The sequence below is a fragment of the Hemiscyllium ocellatum genome, chromosome 20 (genome assembly GCF_020745735.1).
Source record: "Hemiscyllium ocellatum isolate sHemOce1 chromosome 20, sHemOce1.pat.X.cur, whole genome shotgun sequence".
Classification (NCBI taxonomy): domain Eukaryota; kingdom Metazoa; phylum Chordata; class Chondrichthyes; order Orectolobiformes; family Hemiscylliidae; genus Hemiscyllium; species Hemiscyllium ocellatum.
Genome location: NC_083420.1, coordinates 19,681,288 through 19,701,385, shown reverse-complemented (window position 1 = coordinate 19,701,385; position 20,098 = coordinate 19,681,288). Strand labels below are relative to the sequence as shown.

Genomic DNA, 20,098 nt, shown 5'->3' with positions numbered 1-20,098 from the left:
GCTTGGTCTGGAACATAAGAAATTAAGGGTTCTTGTCGGGATCAAAATCTCTAATTCCAGTTTGAATTTAGGATGATTGGACATGGGGCAGTGTGTGATTAGGAGACAGTTTTGGAGATGAAAAGAAACATCTTCAGCCAGATAGTGAAGAATCTAAGGAATTCCTTGCCACAGAATGCTGAGGAGTAAAAAGTGAGGTCTGCAGATGCTGGAGATCAGAGCTGAAAATGTGTTGCAGGTTAAAGCGCAGCAGGTCAGGCAGCATCCAAGGAACAGGAAATTCGACGTTTCGGGCATAAGCCCTTCATCAGCCCTTTCCTGATGAAGGGCTTATGCCCGAAACGTTGAATTTCCTGTTCCTTGGATGCTGCCTGACCTGCTGCGCTTTAACCAGCAGCACTGAATGCTGTGGAGACCAGGTCATTGAGTATATTTAAGACAGAGGTAGACATGTTCTTGATTGTGAAGGGAATCAAAGATTATGGGAAGAAGGCAGGAGAATGGGGTTGAGAAACGTATCAGCCATGACTGAATGACACAGCAGAGTCGATGGGCCATTTGGCCTAATTTGTGCTCCAATGTCTGATGGTCTTATGGTGTGGGAAGTGTTGGTGTCTGTTATTTCGGGTGTTGAATTTGGTTGGTTTAAACAGGGTGTGCCTTGTGTAGTAATGGCTCTATCAGTCACTAAGCGTTTCCTGGGGTGGAAGTTTCCTGGGAGTTTCACAAAATGTGAGCAAAGCTTTTGGACTTGGCAAAAATATTGGTGTTGGGATTGCCTGTGTCTGTGAGAAAAGAGGACATAATTGTAGCAATCACACAGCATGTACAATTGCCAGAAATGCAATTGGAGTGATTGGAAATGGCTAAATGCCAATTGCAAATGAAGAAGCTTGAATTAGAGGGCGGGGATAAAGAAATGGAAAGAATGGCCCTGCCTGAACAAAAAGAAAGAGAAAGGGAAATTGACCTGCTTGAATTGCAACGGAAAACTTTGAAAAGAGAAATATAATAGAAGAGACAAGTGTGTGTTCCAGATAGTCCAAGTGACCTATTTGGGTTACAGAATGGACAAAACCAGGTTACACACATTGGAGAAGAAAGTGAGAGTGATCAAAAGAGCCCTAGCTCCCATGTCTGTACCGGAGCTTAATTCTTTCCTTTAGTTAGTGAATTCCGTTGAGGTTTTGGATGTGTTTGCTCGCTGAGCTGGAAACTTCGTTTTCAGACATTTTGTCACCATATCAGAATCATAGAATCCCTACGGTGTGGAAACGGGCCCTCCAGCCCAACAAGTTCACACTGATGCTCTGAAGAGTAACCCAGAATCATTCCCCTCCCCTATATTTACCCCTGACTAATGCATTTAACCTACACATCCCTGAACACAATTTAGCATGGCCAATTCACCTAACCTCCACATTTTTTGACTGTGGGGGGAAGCTGGAGCACCCAAAGGAAACTGACGCAGACATGGGGAGAATGTACAAACCCCATACAGACAGTCACTCAAGATTGGAATTGAACTCGGGTTCCTGGGCTGTGAGGCAGCGATGCTAACCACCGAGCCACCGTGCCGCCCTTATGTAACCACTAAAAGACATGACCCACTGTCACTATTATCCTTACATATAGATGAAGAAGGACACCACTTTGGGACAACATATCCATCCTAGGACAAGCATGCACGAGAATTCCAAGAAGCATAACATTCCAACTGGAATGCTATCAACAAACACATCGATTTGGACCCAATCTCCCACCCTCTGAGAAAAAGAACTGGGATTGACAGCACCAACCTAAGGAAACCCAAACACATAAATAGAAAGCGGGACATAATACCAGCATTTCACCGGAGGCTCACTGATGATGTTACCTAGTATGATGACGAAGCACCTGAAAGCGAACCTTCCATTCAACGAGCAAACTTACATCTGGTTAGTGTATTATTCCGGAAAATTCATCTGTATACTGGCCTCCATCTTTGCTCCCTTACACGTGCTGTTGATAAAGTGTCAGCCTTGGAAGTGGTTGCGAAACGAAGAAGCAACCTTTTGGCAAGTGAAGAAAACAACTATCATCATCTAAAGTGTTGGCCCACTAAGGTCTGAAGGGAGAAGTAATGCTGACATGCAATACCTCCCCGTATGGTATCGAGGTACCGCTGGCTCACCGGTGGCCCAGTGGACCGGAATGCCTGATAGAAAATGCTTCCTTGGCTGATGCTGAATGCAAGTATGCCAGATCAAGTAGGAAGGTCCAGCAGTCATCTTTGGTGTGAGAAAGTTCCACCAGTACCTTTATGGATAGGATTTTATCATGATAGCAGATCACAAACCCCTGCTAGGACTACTGAAGGAAGACATAGCTTCTGATGGAATTCAGCATTGGGGCCTTATTCTCAGCACATACAAGTTAGAACACAGTGCAGGAAGCCAAGTGGCTAATACAGATGCCTTGAGTTGCCTCCCACTGGTGGTGCCTCCCTTGTAGAATTTGGCTTTGGTTTTAAACTTTCAGGACATCATGCCAGTCACTGTGGACAATATCTGACTGTGACCAAGAAAAGATCCTGTCCTAGTGAAACTAGTTGTCTCGAGTAAAGGCCAAATACTGGCCAAACTCTACCAAGGTCAACCAGGGGTTTCCAAAATGAAGATATTGGCAAGAAGGTATGTCTGGTGGCCAGGATTGGATGCTGACATAGCTGCATTGGTGAGGAAGTGCCTTCAGTGTCAACAAGGATAAAAGTTGCTACCGGGAGCACCCAGCATTCTTGGGAATGGCCGGATAAACCCTGAACTCGATTGCATATTGACCAGATTGGTCCTTTCAAGGGCTCAATGTTCCTGGTCATTGCGGATACCCAATCAAAGTCATTGGACATTCATAAAGTTCATCAACGGATTGTCAGATGGCATTTGACAGTCTGAAAGCTGTGTTAATCACTGCCCCGGTATTAGCCACACCTAATTATACAAAGCTATTCAAGGTAGTTATCGATGCAAGTGATGTGAGTGTTGGTGCTGTAGTCTTGCAAGAGGATGATGAGAAGATAGAAAGACATATTGGGTATTTTTCCAGCAAATTGAATAATCATCAATGGAAGTATTCCATGATTGAGAAGGAAACCTTGAGCTTGGTGTTGATGTTGCAATACTTCGACATTTATCCTGCCAGTAATGTGTCTGAGACATTTGGATATATAGATGATAACATCTTAAAGTGTTTAGAGAAATTTAAGGACAAAACGTCTGGCCTGTTTGTGGAGCTTATTATTGCAGCCAGTCAAATTGAAGGTTATACATGTGGCAGGTCGAGAGACCGTAATTGTCTTTGCGTTGTCACAACTTTGAAGAGGAAAGACAAAGGTGTTCAGTTGCAGGAAAGCATGGACTGAAATAGACTGTAGCAGGGAAAATTTGCATACTTAAACGAGGTAATGCACTAATAACATACAACCTACGACTTTAAAAATGAAGCCAATCTTTGCATATTGATGGTTACTTTTTTAAGGGAGGTGAGGTGTGACAATGCTATGGCTTTAAGAGGTTACTTTGCCCTCTGGTGTTTGAAGAGAGGTTTTAAGGCAGAGTGGCATGCAGTCTACAGACCACTGGGGTGAACAGCTTGTGAGATCTTTGATAGTTTTAAAAGTTGAAACAAAAGAAGCAGCCGGAAGGGATATACTCAAACTCTGACAGAACCGGGATCTTCAGCTTCAGCGACATCTCTGTTTACTACTGCTGAAAGCTGGAGTTCCCTCTCTCTCTCTCTCTCTCTCTTTTATTTCAAAAATAAACTTTATTCATAAAATTATTTGGGTTTCTTTACAATTGATCATGCCATTCTTGTGTACACGTTACATTGCTTTACATACAGACATCGAAATTTATTTTTCCTATATACAAGTCTGTGCATTTACTATGCAGCTCTTCTGCTGAGGTGTCAGCGGAGCCCAAATGACTGGGTGGACCCCCTGTTCTTCTTTAGGCAGGCAGACGTTACACGGTGGTCTTTCCCCACCGTGCCTTGGCAGCAGCTGTCCCAAGCTTCAGCGCGTCTCTCAGCACGTAGTCCTGGACCTTGCAATGTGCCAGTCTGCAACACTCAGTCGAGGTCAACTCTTTCAGCTGGAAGATCAACAGGTTTCGGACCGCCCAGAGAGCGTCCTTCACCGAGTTGATGATCCTCCAGGTACAGTTGATGTTCGTCTCAGTGTGCGTCCCGGGGAACAGACCGTAGAGCACGGAGTCCCGCGTCACGGCGCTGCTTGGGACGAACCTTGACTAACACCACTGCATTCCTCTGAAGACTTCTTCTGCTTAGGCACATTCCAGAAGGTGTGTGACAGTCTCATCCCCTCCGCAGCTGCTTCGAGGGCAGCGTGTGGTGCGGCTGAGAGTCTGGGTGTATAAAGGATCTCACAGGCAGACCCCTTCTCACCACCAGCCAAGCTGTGTCTTGGTGCTTGTTGGAAAGTTCTGGTGATGAGGCATTCTGCCAAATGGCTTTGACAGTCTGCTCAGGGAACCGCTTGATAGAATCTGCCTCTCCTTTTCCCGAAGGGTCTCAAGGACACTACGTGCTGACCACTTCCTGATGGACTTGTGGTCAAAGGTGTTTTTCTTCATAAATTTCTCCACAAAGGACAGGTGATACGGAATGGTCCAATTACTCGGAGCGTTCCGTGGCAGCGAGGCCAGCCCATCCTTTGCAACACCGGGGACAGGTAGAACCTCAGTACGTAGTGACACTTGGTGTTTGCGTACCGGGGATCCACGCACAGCTTGATGCAGCCGCACACAAAGGTGGCCATCAGGGTGAGGATGGCATTGGGTATATTTTTTGTCCCGTTGCCCAGACCTTTATACATCGAGTCCCTTTGGACCTGGTCCATCTTTGATCTCCATATAAATTGGAAGATGGTCCGGGTGACTGCAGCGGCACATCTGGGAATGGGCCAGACCTGTGCCATGTATAACGGCAATGACAGTGCCTCACACCTGATGACCAGGTTTTTTCCCGCGATGGTGAGCGACCGTAGCTCCCATCTGCCCAGTTTCTCCCTCACTTTGCTGATACGCTCCTCCCAAGACTTGGCGCACACCACAGCCCCCCCGAACCAAATGCCCAGCACCTTCAGGCGCTCTCTCTCTCTCTCTCAGAATTGTGTTTTGATGTTCTTTCTTGTTGGATTGGAGAACTCCATGTAAGACAATCTGTTTTCTGAATCTGCCTTTTGCCAAGGGTGTGTTCATGGGATGTTACTGTATTAGAGCAGTTAATTAGTAATAGTTACTGAATGTATTATCTTGTTAAGTTTTCAAATGAATTAAGTGATTCTAATTCTTTCTTTCTTTTACATCATTTTCACTATAATGGATGAACTATAGTGTTTTGCTTTAAATCCGACTGTTTGACCAATCAAATTGCATCTGGTAGGCCAAATCTTACATTTACCTTGAAAATAAGAAAAAGTTAGGGTCTAGACTATTTTCAGAATAGTTTGAGGCAGTTTGGTCTGATCCATATTACCACTGTTTGGGGATTCCAGAACCAGAGGATATAGTTTGAGAAAGAGGGCCAGAACATTCAGGAGAAACTTTAGGAAGTACAAATGATTGCAGGTGTTTGGAACTCTCTTCTACAAATGGAAGTGGTTGCTGGATCAGATATTAATTCTAAATCTGAAATAGGTAAATCTCTGTTAAGCAATGGGGTTAGGCTCTAGATCAGCCAGGATCCCATTGAATGGTGGAATACACTGAAGAGGCTAAATGCCAGTATTTGCATAGAAGCCAGCAGAAAGAGCAAGGCTCGAGGGTAAATGTAAATATTGCAGGGGAAAGGAAGCACATCCAGCATGGGAAAAGCAGTGTTCTAACTGCAAAACACTTTTCATGCAAGCATTTAGCTAGAAATAAGCATATCGTGCCTATAAGGTTGGTTTGTGAGCCAATGATTGCAACAAATCATTTTACACCATTCTACAGGTTGTTATCATCAGGTCTAAAATTGATAAATGCTTTGTTACTGTTAGAGTGGTTACTGCGAAGGAGAGCACCAAGTAAATGTGAGGCGTCAGATAGATATGTATCTCATGAAACAATGAGTTTCACAGAGCTGTGCAAAGTGGTCCAAGATGGTGACCTGAAAATGAATCCCTTGAAACTGAGCATGAGGCTATATGATGGAAGAACCTTGTGCCAAGAGGCAAATTGAGGTGAGAGCCGAGTACAATGAAAAGTATGAAGATCCAGAGCTCCAGAAAGTAGATATTCAGCAGAATTTGTTCATCTCAGTTGAACCAAGTCTAAAGCTTAGACTATTAACCCAAAATATATCAGAAGAAGTTGTAAGCATTTTCCACCGCAATAAACCATTGACCACTGGACTGATCCATGCTGAAACATATCCATGCAAGCTATAAAACCTTCAAAAATTGCTTGCTTAAATAGTGAAGAAGGCGTTCGGTATACTTTCCTTTTTTTGGTCAAAGTATTGATTACAGGAGTTGGGAGGTCATTTTGCAGTTGTAGAAGACTTTGGTTAGGCCACTTTTGGAATATTGCATGCAGTTCTGGTCTTTTTCTTATGGGAAGGATGTTTTTGAAACTTGAAAGGGTTCAGAAAAGATTTACAAGGAAGTTGCCAGGGTTGGAGGATTGAGCGAAAGAGAGAAATTGAACAGGCTGGGGCTGTTTTCCCTGGAGCATTGGAGGTTGAGGGGTGACTTATAAAGGTTTATAAAATCCTGAGGATAAATAACAAAGTCTTTTCCCTGGGGTGTGGGAGTCCAGAACTAGAGGGAATCGCTTTAGGGTGAGGGGGGGAAAGATATAGATGAGACCTAGGGTGCAACTTTTTCACACAGAGGGTGGTATGTGTATGGAATAGGCTGTCAGAGGAAGTGGTGGAGGCTGGTACAATTGCAACATTTAAAAGGCATCTGGATGGGTATATGAATAGGAAGGGTTTGGAGGGATATGGGCTAGGTGCTGGCAGGTGTGACTAGATTGGGTTGAGATATCCGTTTGGCATGGATAGGTTGGACCGAAGGGTCTGTTTCCGTGCTGTACATCTCTAAGCCTCTAAGTCTACTCCTCTTGCGATGTTACTATGTTCCTATTTGTCCCTCCATCAACATCAGGAAAATAAACAATTTGCAGAAGCTTGCTGTGAATAAATTGGTTAACACACTTCCTATACTCTAACACCTGAAAAGTAACTCAGTGACTGAAGCATTTAGAATGCCCACAGTTTGCCTATTGAAATGTACTTTAGAAACGATACAAATATGAACCTTTCTGACTTCACCGTGTATAATTTAATTAATTAGTCCTGCCCTCAATTCGTTGAGGAATGTCGTCAGTTAAAATGAATATTCCAAGAGTCACAGTGTTTGTTTCTTTCTGATGGATTTAATTTAAGGTATTATTTTTGGTCATGGGGAGTCATGGAAACAAATGCGAAGATTTACCCTCAGCACGTTACGAGATTTTGGAATGGGAAAGAAAACCATTGAAGACAAAATAATTGAGGAGTCAAATTTTCTGGTAAAAAGGATTGATGCTTATAAAGGTGAGTTTGTGTGAGGAATACGAACAGAATTACCGTAGTTTCTTTTCTCTGTATGCATTAATTGTGAATGCAGATGTACATGAAAGAATCACACAAACCTATATCACGGAAATGGAACATTCAGACCACTGTGTTCCTACAAGATCTTTGTACGATCAATCCAAAACAAATCACAATTATTGCTGGATGCTACCTCCCGCTCCCACACCCCCCCCCCCGCCCATCAATTGAAATGACCAACTATTCATGGATTTCTAGTTCATCGGTGTCTCAGTTCATGAACTGTTCTGCAGTTCTACAGTATTAGTTGGATAGTGAAGAAGTCTTAACAAAATTCTGGATATAGGGACAGGCTGGATAGACTGGTGCTGTTTTCCCTGGAGCATCGGAGGCTGAGGGGGTGACCTTATGGAGGTCTATAAAATCATGAATAGAGTAAATAGACAAGGCCTTTTCCCTGCGGTCCAGGACTAGAGGGCATAGATTTAGGGTGAGAAGGAAAAGATTTAAAACGGACCTAAGGGGCAACTTTTTCACACAAATTGTGGTGTACATATGGAACGAGTTGTCAAAAGAAGTGGTGGAGGCTGGTACAATTACAACCTTTAAAAGGCATTTGGATGGGTGTATGACTACGATGGGTTTAGAGGGAAATGGGCCAAATGGTGGCAAATGGGACAAGATTAATTTAGGATGTCTGTTTGGGATGGTTGAATTGGACCGAAGGGTCTGTTTCTGTGCAGTACATCACTTTGACTGTTTGACCCTGAGTGTCTGCTACCTCCTGGCCACCTTCCTTTAACAGCCAAGGGAACAAGCTTCAGGGTCTTATCACAAGAGCTATGCAACTGTGATTTCATGTAAAGGATCAATATTTGATTGAGTGTGATCTTTAAAATTTCTTTTGCAGGCCAACCGTTTAACCCAACTATGAAAATGAACTCTGCTACGGCCAATATAATTTCCTCTATAGTTTTTGGTGACAGATTTGATTATGAGGATGAAACATTTATTGGTTTAATAAAGAGAGTGAATGAAAATATTCGACTTTTTGGTTCACCTATGGTCCACGTAAGTCTCAGTCTGTTTTTGAAGAGTAATACATTCAAGAAAAGATCATTTGCAACTCGCAGTAATTGGAAAGGGACTGCAAGTGGAGTGTCACTAAATCTGCGGTGCAATATAACTGGCCATTAATTGACAGGTTAAGGGCTTTAATTGGGCTGAGGGTAGGCAGGCTGCCCTAGGCTTGCCCCTTCTGCACATAACATGGGTGAATTTAGGGATGGGCAGGTGGGTGGCAATGCCAACCACAGAAGTTTACAGCCTCCCTGTATCTGCAAACCTGCTCATGAACCATGAACTCCACTTTGAATAGATTCAATATGGAACGCAGCAGTGAACTCTATTGACTGATGACATTTTGAGAGAAGAAATCACTCCCCATCTCTGATTGAAGTGTGGGATCTATCATTTTGAAAGTTATAACAGTGGCTGTAAATACTTTGACAAGTGAAAACATCCTCTCAACTACCCTATCAAGCTGCCTCACAGTTTCCACACATTAATGTCACATTAAATTTCCAACTGGTGATCACAGAGATTGCCCTTCAGGAATTACACCATCATATCATACAATGCAGAAGTTGATCATCCAGTCCAGTGTTCCTCCACCAATTCTTTTGAAAGAATTGTCCAATTAGTCAAAGTCCCTTCCTCTTTCCCATAACTTTGCAAACTGATTGTTTCATGTATTTATCCAATTCCCTTTAGAAAGATGTTGAATTTGTTTACACTACTCTTTCAGGCATTGCGTGATGATAACTATAGTAGAAACTTATAATTATTCACAATGTTTAAAAACATTCTCTATTTGCCAAAGATTCATAATGTTTCAAAGATTTATGTATCACCTTGTTGTAATTGTAAATCATTAGATGTGAGCAGTATTGTGGACCAGGTCAGACCCTCAAAACATTTCAAGAAGGTAGCCCAGACCCAAACTTTGTTTTAAACAGGTGTAAGGTGGATATTCCAGGACAAATGCCACTGGCCAAACCATTTAGTTTTAAACAGAACAATTTATTTACAAGATTACTGAATGGAACACCAGCAACAGAGAACAGAATACTGAATAACTTAACATCTCTGAAAACCCAACAGATCATCCCAACTTAATGATGCTATTCCAAATACTTGCAACAATCCCCATAAGCACCCCTTTGCACAAAAAGTAAAATCAAACACAGGGTCTTACAGATTAGAGGTTAGAGAGAGAGTACCAACCTGGAATTGCTTCTTTGGATCCAGCAGTTTTTTTCCCACTTCTGCTAAAACCCAAATCAAACCAAACCAAACGAGAGGAAATCTGAGCTGGGAGAACTGGCCACTCCACTTTCATTGAACAAGCGTTATTTTTAAAACTTGAAAGCCTTCTGCCTGAGGCATTATCTGTTAGCTATTATCAAATTGGGCCTAAAATGCTTCAACACCAGCCCTTTCAGAGTCTGTGTTGTTTACATCCTCTGGAATAAAAAAACAAGAACAGCATAGCCTTGTTAAAAGAGTAGCTTCATCACAGCAGATAATTATTTTGCTTTGATATTTTCATCACTATCATTATGTTGTTTTGATTTTGCAGCTGTACAATGCATTTCCAGTCCTGAGATTCTTTCCTGGGTCACACAATATGGTTTTTACCAACATAGAGCAGACTATTGTCTTCTTCAAAGACTGCTTCAAGGAAAATCGTCAGAAACTAGATGGCAATGACATGAGGAGTTTAATCGATGTATTCATGGTCAGACAACAGCAGGTTAAAAACTCCACTTTTGTTTTAAGAGTTTTGTCACATTTCCAAAGTTGTATTTATATTTATGTGTTTCAGAGCAAAAAGGAGAAAGTGAGGACTGCAGGTGCTGGAGATCAGAGTTGAGAGTGTGGTGCTTGAAAAGCACAGCAGGTCAGGCAGCTTCCGAGGAGCAGGAGAATCGAAAGTTTGGGCATAAGTCTTTCATCAGGAATGAGGTTTGTGGGTCGGGGCCGAGAGATAAAAGGGAGTATGGTGGGGTTGCAGGGAAGGTAGCTGAGAAAGCGATAGGTGGGTGAAGGTGAGGGAGAAGGTGATAGGTCAGACGGGGGAGTGATGGACAGGTCCGGAGGGCGGTGCCAAGTACAAATTTGACTGCCTCAATCAACCCATTGTCTCAGCCTGCGCCTGTGCCAGCGAACCCATCTCTTTTACCTCGACATCTTCCTGTCCCACTTAGTTCAGGAACTCCCCACTTATGTTCATGACACCACCCATGCCCTTCACCTCCTTCAAGATTTTCATTTCCCCGGTCCCCAACACCTCATCTTCACCGTGGACATTCAGTCCGTGTGCACATAGGTTCACCACGATGAAGGTCTCCAAGCCCTCCGTTTCATCCTCTCATGGCTCCCCAACCAGTACCCTTCCACTCACACCCTCATCCACCTGGCTGAACTGGTCTTCACCTTCAACACCTCCTCCTTCCAATCCTCCCACTTCCTCCAAACCAAAGGGGTAGCCATGGGCACCCGCCTGGGACCCAGCTATGCCTGTCTGTTTGTTGGATATTTGGATCAGTCTATCTTCTGCAGGTACACCAGCACCATCCCCCTCCTGTTCCTCCACTACATCGGTGACTGTACTGATGCCACCTCGTGCTCCCCCCAGGTGGTTGAACAGTTCATCAACTTCAGCAACATCTTCCATCTGACCTCAAATTCACCTGGACCATCTTGGAAACCTCCATCTTTCCTGGACCTCTCCACACCGTCCCCGGCGACCGACTAACCACGGACATCTACTACAAGCCCATCGACTCCCACAGCTAACTAGACTACACCTCCTCCGATCCTAGCTCCTGTAAAAACACCATCCCTTATTCCCAATTCCTCTGCCTCCACCACATCTGTACCCAGGATGACCAATTCCACCTCAGAAAGTCCCAGATGGCCTCCTCCTTCCATGATTGCAATATGTGGTTGACGATGCCCTCCAGCGCATCTCCTCCACTTCACGCACCACAGCCATTGAACCCCACCCCTCCCAACACAACAAGGATGGTCCTCGCCTCCCATTTATCTCTCGGCTCTGACCTACAAGCCACATTCCTGATGAAGGGCTTATGCCTGAAATGTCGATTCTCCTTCTCTTCAAATGCTGCCTGACCTGCTGTGCTTTTCCAGCAGCACACTCTCGATTTCAGAGAAAAAAGTCAACTTTGTTCAGTTCGATATTTGCATGATAGTCTGAATGGACTCCTTTTATGCAAATGCATATGATTTGAGGTAGAGGGTGTGAAAACAATCTTTGTTTTAATAAAGGAAGAACTGTCATTTGCACTGTGTCTTTCATAACTCCAGCATGCCCAAGTATCTTCCAGCTCATGAATCGGTTTTGAAGTGCAGTGACTTTTCTGATGTGGATTTGTCCAACATCAATAGGATCTGACCAGAACCACATTATAATGTTGACTGCACTACAAAAATACATTTTACTGACTTTAAAGTGCATTGGGACATCTTAAGTATGCTGAAAGGTGCAATGGAATAGATTTTGTTTAATGTGCATCAGTTGAGAGGCAATCAACAGCTTTGGAATAATCTCTTATCCCAAAAACTATAACCTCTGAAAGTGCAGCATTCTGGAGTAAATATAAAGATGTCTCATGTTTCTGACCCCTACTCTGTGCTGCATTACCCAGGTGTCAGGTTACACAGTTTAGGTCCCATTCCAATTCTGAGTTGTTACATTGTTAATTTTCTTTTTAGGAATCAGCCAACCCTAATTCATACTTCCATGAAGACAACTTACTGTACACGACGATTAACCTGTTTGCTGCAGGGATGGAGACCACCTCAACCACACTTCGTTGGGGAATGCTTCTGATGATGAAATATCCAGAGATCCAGAGTAAGAATCACTCTGATTAATTCCTCTCTGGAGCTGACCTTGTTGGATGATTTTCAATTTGCATATTCTCCTTTTTCCTTGATTGAGATTTTGAACTTGTTTGAAGATATCATGACAGTACTTCCAATGACTTTAAAAATCTGTTTGGTTCACAGAAAAGGTTTATGAGGAAATTATCAGAGTTATTGGATCGGAACGACCTCCCACAGTTGAGGATCGGAAAAATCTGCCATATACTGATGCAGTGATCCATGAAATCCAGAGGTTTGGTGATGTTGTACCATTGAGCGTCACACATGAAACAACAGTGGACGTAATCTTCAGAGGATACTTCATTCCAAAGGTACCCTTGGGAAAGGATGGCTAGAATTGGAGTCTGATAGTCTGACATTTAATGAAGGATGTTTAAGAGGGAGAAAGGGCTTTCATGGTTTCACTCAATACATTCTACAATTTAGGAGCCTAAGTAACTAGCTGTCATTAACTTTTGTATTCAGAGGTTTAGAGAGAATATGAGGGATTTGTTTTTAACTCAGTGGATGCTTTGTGGGAATCTGGAACTCATTGCCAGTAAAGGTGGTGGAGAAAAAAAACCCTCATGAGATCTACACTTGCGATACCAAGGCATACAAGGCTATGGGCAAATGCAGGAAAATGGGATTAGAATATTTATGTATTTGGTTTTGACCAGTACAGACTCACTCGGCTGAAGGATCTTTTTGTGTGTTGCATTCCTGTATGACTCTAGTCTTTGACTAATATGACCACGATGAAACACTTCAGAACTTTTCATTGTTCAAGTTACAAATTGCTGTTAAGTTATTAACAGAGAGAGCAGAGTGGGAATAGAGTCATAGACTCATAGAGAAATACAGCACCGAAACTGACCCTTCAGTCCAACTTGTCCATATTGACCAGGTATCCTAAATAAAACTAGTGCCATTCGCTAGCATTTGGCTCATATTCCTCTAAACCCTTCCTATTCATTTACCCATCCGGAAGCTTTCTAAATGTTGCAATTGTACCAGCATCCACCACTCTGCCTGGCAGCTTATTCCATGCACACGCCATTCTCTTTGTGAAAAGTTGCCCCTTAAGTCCATTTTAAATCTTTCCCCTCGCACCTTAAACCTCTGTTCTGTAGTTTTGGACTCCCCACCCTAGAGAAAAGACCTTGTCTATTTACCCTACCCATGCCCCCCTCATGATTGTATAAACCTCTAGAAAGTGACCCCTCACCTTCTGATGCTCCAGGGAAAATAGCCCCAGTCTATTCAGCCTCTACCTAGAGCTCAAATCCTCCAACCCTGGCAACATCCTTGTAAAGCTTTTCTGAACCCTTTCAAATTTCACAACATCCTTCCGATAGCAGGGAGACCAGAATTGCACATAGTATTCCAACTATGGCCAAACCAATGTCCCGTACAACTGCAACAAGACCTCTACTAAATGCACTGACCAATAAAGGAAAGCATACCAACACTTTCTTCACTATTCTATCGACCTGTGACTCCCCTTTCAAGGAGCTATGAAATTGCACTCTGAGGTGTCTTTGTTCAGCAACAATCCCCCGGACTTGATTATTAAGTGTATAAGTCCTGCCCTGATTTGCCTTTCCAAAATGCAACACTTCAAATTTATCTAAATTAAACTCCATCTGAAATGGGAAAGTCTTTTTTTTTATCAAATAGCAGAGCAGGCTTGAGGGACTAATTGGTCCTCCACTCCTTGTTTGTGTGTTTGTGTGGCACGATAAGTGTAGCCACAGGTCTCTCCTTCGATGCATCATTCTGTTAGTTTTAGGTGTAAAGCACCTAATAGAGAGAATAGACAAGGGAGAATAAATCAAAGTGATTTTCTTTAACAAAAATGACAACTTGTATTTGCTTACCAACTTTAATACAGTATACTGTCTAAAGAATGTTCCCAGGCTTGATATCAGAGAAATAATGGCACCAACCACATAGAGAAGTAGTATGAAAAGTGATGAAGACATGGCCAAAGAGATAGGCTTTAAAGGAAGACATGTATTTATCACACTTTCTGCAACCAGCAAACCTGTCAAAGCAGTTCACAAACAATGACGTACTTTTAAATTGGGTGCAATCTCTGCTATAATGTAGCAAATGCAGTAGCCAGTAGATACTTAGCAACATCCCCCCACCAAAAAAACAATATGATAATGAGAAGGTAACCTCTTCTTTATGATGTTGATTTAAGGATTACTATTGACCAGAACACTGGGCGTAATTGCTATCCTCCTTGTCAAAACAGTACCTTCCCAAAGACGGTAGTTCTGGCATTGCAGCATTCCTGCAGTGGAGGGCCAGAGGTTGTGATTTTTCTGTTTGAGCCTGAGGGTGAAATTTCAATCCAGAACTGAATGATTCAAAGGTCAATGTATTATAACCAAGCATCATGAAGGAAGGAAGAGAGATAGACAGGTTGAGAAGATTAGGAAGGGAATCCCAGAGCTTAGTCTATGCAGCTGAAAGCACAGTAGAGTGATTAAAGAAGCTCATGATACAAGAGTCTGAATTCAAATGAATGTTGTATTTAATGTCCCAGAAAGATTATTACTTAACAACTGTGCAAATAATTTCAATAATGTCTTTTGATCTGATTTTACTTATTATTGTCACATATACCGAGTTAAAGTAGACAGTATTGTTTTGCATGCTAACCAGACAAATCCTACCTGAACAGAATGCAGAAAATACTATTATAGCTGTAGAGACGAGGCAAAGAAAGATGAACTCTAATTTGTGGGAGTTCTGTTCAGAATTCTGACAACAGCAGGGAAGAAGCTGTTCTTCAATCTGTTGGTATGTGTTTTCAAAATTTTGTGTCTTCTGCCTGATGGAAGAGGGTGGAAGAGAGCCTAATCAATGCTGGAGAGGTCTTTAGTTATGTTGGCTGCTTTCCTGAGCCAGCGGGAAGTGTAGACAGAGTCAGTGGTAGGAAGGCTGGTTATCGTGATGGACTATAATATAATAGAGAGTCATACACCAATTATATTTTTAACATTTTTAAGGGAACCCATGTAATCCCACTGCTGTCCTCTGTGCTGTATGATAAAACCCAATGGGAGAAACCAAATGAGTTCAACCCATCTCACTTTCTGAATGCCGAGGGCAAGTTTGTGAAGAGAGATGCCTTCATGCCTTTCTCCGCAGGTAACGCAAGTTATTAATTTTCAACTATGTATTATAGGAATTTTCTCTCACTGGTCAAGAGAGTATAAAATGTAGGAAATATAGCAGAAAGGAACTCCTTTCTATTATCACAATTTTTTTTGCAGTGTGGTAAGCTATGGGGTTCCAAAGGGATGAGTTGTGGTCAAAACACCATTTAATCCGCTATCTGTGCACATAGCTTTTAACCAGGGGAGTGAGCAATCCAGATTGGGAAGCTGGTTTCTTAAGACTGTCAAAACCTGCTCTGGCTTGCAAAGTGAGAAGTGCTATCAAAACACAGACTGGGGATTGATCGAAGTAAAGTTATTAAAAATGCACTATCACACTTTTAGGACATCACACCAATGCTGTTGTGTTTAGTTACTGAACAAATGCAAGGAAACATGGCAGGGTCATGTGTGATAGGAGGATGGAGGTGGGGAGGTAATGGTGATAGGTCAGAGGGGAAGGTGAAGCAGATAGGTGGGAAGGAAAATTGACATGTAGGACAGGTCATGAGCGTGGTCCTGACAAGGGAGTCACAAAGGGAATGGTCTTTACAGAAAGTGGATATGGGCGGGGAGGGAAATATATCTCTGGTGGTGGGGTCCATTTGTAGGTGGCGGAAATGGTGGAGGATGATGCGATGTATACAGAGATTGGTGGGGTGGAAGTTGAGGACAGGTGGGTTCTGCCCATGTTGCAATTGGAGAGGTGGGGTTCCAGGGTGGAGCTGCGAGAAGTGGATGAGATGCGCTGGAGGGCAGTATCAACCACGTGGGAGGGGGAATTGTGGTCTTTAAAGAAGGACGCCAAGTGATGTGTTCTGTGATGGAACTGGTCATCCTGGGAGCAGATGTGGCGGAGGCGGTGAAATTGAGAATATGGGATAGTGTTTTTACAGGAGGCAGGGTGGGAGGAGGTGTAATCCAGGCAGCTGTGGGAGTTAGTGGGCTTTTGGAAGATGTCAGTGTTGTGTTGGTCACTGTTGATGGAGATGGAGAGGTCCAGGAAGGGGATATCTGGACGGTGTCAAGTTTATTGAATGTTATTGGAACCGAACACATCCAGGTAATTGAGGAATATTCTTTCACATGAGAGAGAAACAGAGTTAACATATTGAGTCCAGCATGATTTCTTCAGAATGGAAAGGTGTTGGATTGTGGTATCTCTGATACTTTTAACAGAGACAGAGGAGGAGCAGGGGGCAAATGGTACAAAGGCCCATTGCAAAATCCAAAGGGGTTGGTAATGGGGATGAAAGAGAAAAAGAGATTTAAAATTAATGAAAATTAAAGTGCAAAAAGGAGAGAATGGTACCTCTGCATACACACTACCAGACTTGCTGAGTTCCTCCAGCATTTTCTGTGCGTTTCCAACTTCTAGCATCTGTAGTGTTTTGCTTTCAATTGCAATTGAACATATTCCACCAGGTTCCTGTCCTCGAGAGTGATCAGTGTCTTACAATTAAGTCATTCTTGTGTTAATACAATCCTGTTACACAGATATTATAGATTTGGTTTCACACAATAAATGATGATTGCATTCATAGTTTGCGACATTGATGTTTCTTGCAGTAAATGTACCAATTCTAACTTTTTTAAAAAGTTCTTATGGGCTTATATCCACACTTGTCTGTTTTTGACATGATTGTGCTAACCATTGAACTGTGGCAGGCACCTTTTCATGTTATTTAATCGAATTGCAGTCTGAACAGATGTGAAATAGATGGAGAGCATCACGACAAAGGTTGTTTTCAAACTGTAATGTCATATTTCTGAAGTTCAGTTGTCTTCAAAGATAACTGTTTATTTCAAGAGCTATGTTGACATATTTTTGCACTCTCTTCTCTGCAGGTCGGCGGGCTTGCACTGGTGAGGCTCTGGCTAAAATGGAACTGTTCCTGTTCTTTACTATTTTGATTCAAAAGTTTATCTTTCAAGTTCCACCCGATGTCAGTGAACTGGAGCTGGGGTCTGGTGTGGGTGCTACTTCATTCCCAAAGTACCCATATGTGTGTGCTGTGCGTCGCTGATGTCACCACTTCATTCATGATTTATCTGATCTCTCTTTTCATTAATTAGTTTCATTAATCAATGGCTGTTAGATTTGATTTCCTTGCGATGTTTCCTGGATTTGTGAATCAATTTTCCATTTGACTGCAGTGACAGGGTTCGGAGAAAGTGAGAACTGCAGATGCTGGAGATCAGAATCGAAAAGTGTGGTGCTGGAAAAGCACAGTTGGTCAAGCAGCACCCGGGGAGCAGGAGAGTCGGCGCTTCAAGCCTAAGCCCTTCATCAGGAATGAGGATTGTGGCCCAAAGAGGCTGAGAGATAAATGGGAGGGGGTAGGGCTGGTGGGGAGGTAGCCGAGAGTACGATAGGTGGATGAAGGTGGGGGTGAAGGTGATAGGTCAGAGGGGAGGGTGGAGCAGATAGGTGGGAATGAAGATGGACAGGTTGGACTGTTCAAGAGGGCAGTGCCAAGTTGGAAGATTGGATCTGGGATAAGGTGGGGGGGAGGGGAAATGAGGAACCTAGTGAAATCCACATTGATCCCATGTGTTTTAAGGGTCCCAAGGCAGAAGATGAGGCGTTCTTCCAACAGGTGGCTTGGATTTGGTAGAGGAGGCCCAGGACTTGCATGTCACCCAGGACGCCAACTTGTGGAATGTTTCAGAGAACATCTCTAGGACACATGCAACAAATAACCCACCACTCTGTGGCTGAACACTATAACTCCCCCTCCCACTCTACCAAGGACATGCAAGTCTTAAGCTTCCTCCACCGCCAAACCCTAACACCCAATGCCTGGAGGAAGAACACCTCATTTTCTACCTTGGCACCCTCCAACCACACTGGGAGATCAATGTGGATTTCACTAGCTTCATCATTTCCCCTCCCCTACACCTTATCCCAGATCCAGCCTTCCAATTCAGCACTGCCCTCTTGAACTGTCATACCTGTCCATTTTCCTTCCCACCTATCCTCTCCACCCTCCTCTCTGACCTATCACCTTCACCCCCACTTCATTGACCTCTCACATTCTCAGCTCCCTTCCCCTCAGCCCTACCTCCTCCCATTTTTCTCCCAGCCCCCTTGGGCCACAAGCCTCATTCTGATTTGACTGCTTCTGGGATGCTGCCTGACCAGCTGTGCTTTTCTAGCACCACACTTTTCAACTGCAGTGACAGAGATGTGGGATGTAGCAGATGTGTTGTCAAGAGCAAAGGTGGGAGGAAATGGATGTCATGATCAAAATGGATTGGCATAGAACTTCATTGTGATAATAGCCCTTGTGTTTAATCCGGATATATTATTACCATCAATGTTATGATTTTTGGGGGTGAGAAGTGTGATGAAATTTTTTTGGGAACTGCAGTTTAAAGTAGAAATCAATGAGATTTTGGTTTAGTTCTGTGAAGGTGGTTTCGTATATTTTATAAGGTCATAAAAACATTTCTAACATTCAGTTTAAAGCAGCAGTTCCAAAAAAAAAGCATGTCATAGAGTCAGAGAGGTACAGCATGGAAACAGACCCTTCAGTCCAACCCTTCCATGCCGACCAGATATCCCAACCCAATCTAGTCCCACCTGCCAGCACCTGGCCCATATCCCTCCAAACCCTTCCTATTCATATACCCATCCAAATGTCTCTTAAATGTTGCAATTGTACCAGCCTCCACCACATCCTCTGGCAGTTCATTCCATACACATACCGCCCTCTGCGTGAAAACGTTGCCCTTTAGGTCTCTTTTATATCTTTCCCCTCTCACCTTAAACCTATGCCCTCCAGTTCTGGACTCCCCAATCCCAGGGAAAAGACTTTGCCTATTTATCCTATCCACGCCCCTCATAATTTTGTAACCCCCCATAAGGTCACCCCTCAGCCTCCGACGCTCCAGGGAAAACAGCCCCAGCCTGTTCAGCCTCTCCCCGTAGCTCAGATCCTCCAATCCTGGCAACATCCTTGTAAATCTTTTCTGAACCCTTTCAGGTTTCACAACATTTTTCCGATAGGAAGGAGACCAGAATTGCATGCAATATTCCAACAGTGGCCTAACCAATGTCCTGTACAGCCACAACATGACCTCCCAACTCCTGTACTCAATACTCTGACCAATAAAGGAAAGCATTCCAAACGCCTTCTTCACTATCCTATCTACCTGCGACTCCACTTTCAAGGAGCTATGAACCTGCACTCCAAAGTCTCTTTGTTCAGCAACACTCCCTAGGACCTTACCATTAAGTGTATAAGTCCTGCTAAGACTTGCTTTCCCAAAATGCAGCACCTCGCATTTATCTGAATTAAACTCCATCTGCCACTTCTCAGCCCATTCGCCCATCTGGTCAAGATCCTGTTGTAATCTGAGGTATCCCTCTTCGCTGTCCACTA

The 20,098-nt window shown here is 43.3% G+C and overlaps 1 pseudogene; it reads left to right on the top strand.

Annotated features, from left to right (window-relative positions):
* LOC132825582 (cytochrome P450 2K6-like) overlaps positions 1-20,098 on the top strand; it is a 107,644-nt pseudogene that overhangs the window by 4,982 nt on the left and 82,564 nt on the right.